This window comes from Pyrus communis, chromosome 4 (genome assembly GCF_963583255.1).
Source record: "Pyrus communis chromosome 4, drPyrComm1.1, whole genome shotgun sequence".
Taxonomy (NCBI): Eukaryota; Viridiplantae; Streptophyta; class Magnoliopsida; order Rosales; family Rosaceae; genus Pyrus; species Pyrus communis.
Genome location: NC_084806.1, coordinates 10,637,902 through 10,640,019, shown reverse-complemented (window position 1 = coordinate 10,640,019; position 2,118 = coordinate 10,637,902). Strand labels below are relative to the sequence as shown.

Here is a 2,118-nt window from a genome sequence, read left to right as displayed (position 1 = left end):
ATCCTATGCATGCACATGGTAGGGCTTATTCCCTTGATATCTGCAATAGACCAACCAATAACTGATTTGAACTCTTTTAACACCCTAATTAGTTTATCTTCTTCATTTGGGGTGAGGTCAGAAGTTATGATAACTGGAAGAGTTTCAAAATCAGCTAGATATGCATACTTTAGATGTGGTGGAAGTGGTTTAAGTTCAAGTTTTGGTGCCTTAACAGTGGAAGGGGTTAAATGTGACCTTGATGGTTCTAAAGACTCTAAAAGAGATAAAATATTCAAAGGATACGGTGCCAATGCTTCCAAGGCAGCGACCTCTTCCATGAGTGCATCTTCTTCATCAAACTCATCTTGAGATTGACTCAAAACAGTTTGTAATGGTTCATTAGATTGTGCCTGCAAGAACTTAGAGAAAACAAGCGAATCAAGCACATCAATGGCATAACAATCAAGAGATGAAGAAGGATGTGAAAGAGACTCAAACACTTTGAATTGAACGGTCTCTCCTAGTACTGTCATAGTGAGGAGTCCATTTTGCACATCAATGATGGTCTTGGCCGTGGCCATAAACGGTCTCCCAAGCAAAATAGGCAATTCTCGGTCATGTATAGGAGCTTCTTCCATGTCCAACACTACAAAATCCGCAGGCAAGATTAGTTTATCAATTTGAACTAGAATATCCTCTACTATACCTCTTGGATATTTCACGGATCTGTCCGCAAGTTGTAATGAGATGGTGGTGGCTTTCAATTCCCCCAAACCTAGTTGAAGGTATACGGAATAAGGCATTAAGTTGATGCTAGCACCTAAGTCAAGCATCGCCTTCTCTACCTTCTTGTCTCCTATGGTGATGTTGATAGAAAAACTTCCTGGATCCTTGAGCTTTGGTGGAAGTTTTCTTTGCAACACGGCACTTACATTCTCGGACACCACTACCTTCTCATGTGGTCCATACTTCCTTTTGTAGTTGTTTAACTCTTTGAAGAACTTCCCATAAGCTGGCATGTTCCTAATGACATCAAACAAAGGTAAGTTAATATTTACCTTACTTAGAATATCAAAAATCTCCTTAAATGACTTATCCTGCTTGCTCTTGGCAAGTCTTCCAGGGAATGGTATTGGTGGAGTGTAAGGTTTCTCGGCCTTGTGAAGATTTGGTACTTCAAACGAGGGAGTAGCATGGCTTGGTTCCTCATTTGGTTTCTCATTTTCTCCTTGAGTAACCCCTGCATTCACATGATCAGATTCATTAGTAACTTCATTGCCAACTCTATTATTGATAACCTTACCACTTTTAAGTGTAGTGATTGCTTTGGCTTGCTCTTGGTTCCTTTGGAGTATCACGGGTTGGCTTGGAAACTTTCCAACCTCTCTTTGGCTCAAGGCATCTGCAATCTGCCCCAATTGTGTCTCCATTTTGGTTAGAGCCGCCGAATGTTGTTGGAGAGTGCTATTGGTGGTTTGTTGGAATTGCAAGGTATTTTGGGCTAACAATTTAACCGTATCTTCAAGTGTAGGTTTTGGTTGGAAGTTTTGGAATTGATTGTTGTTCTTCCACGAAAGATTGGGATGATCTCTCCAACTTGGGTTATATGTATTGGAATACACATCATTTCTTGGCCTTTGATTGTAAGAATTCATGAGGTTCACTTGCTCTTGGACATACTCGGGGTAAGCCTCCCTAGATGGACATTGATGAGTAAGGTGGCTTGGTATGTTGCAAATGGCACACACTTAACTTGCTTTTGGCACCATGTTGAGCACGGATTCAAGCTTCTTTTCTAGGTTAGCTACCTGCAAAGAAAGATCATGATTAGAGCTTGTTTCATATACTCCAACTCTCTTACCCCTTACATCTTTGTGTTGAGCATTAGATCCCAACATCTCATAAATGTTATATGACTCTTGAGCATTCTTTTTCTTCAAAGCTCCACCTGCTGCATTATCAACAGTTGATTGACATGTTTGGGTTAGTCCATCATAGAAAATTTGCATTTGTAAGTGAAGAGGTAACCCATGGTGTGGACATTGCAACAAAAGGCCTTTAAAGCGCTCCCAACACTCATTGAAAGGTTCTCCATCATCTTGTTTGAAGTTGAAGATTTGTCCCCTTAATGTGGCT

General features: G+C 40.5%; 1 non-coding gene across 1 annotated transcript; it reads left to right on the top strand.

Moving 5' to 3' along the window:
* Positions 1 to 2,007: 2,007 nt before the first annotated feature.
* Positions 2,008 to 2,118, top strand: LOC137733058 (small nucleolar RNA R71). Its single transcript, XR_011068376.1, has one exon. It is a non-coding gene; the product is annotated as a small nucleolar RNA R71 (small nucleolar RNA).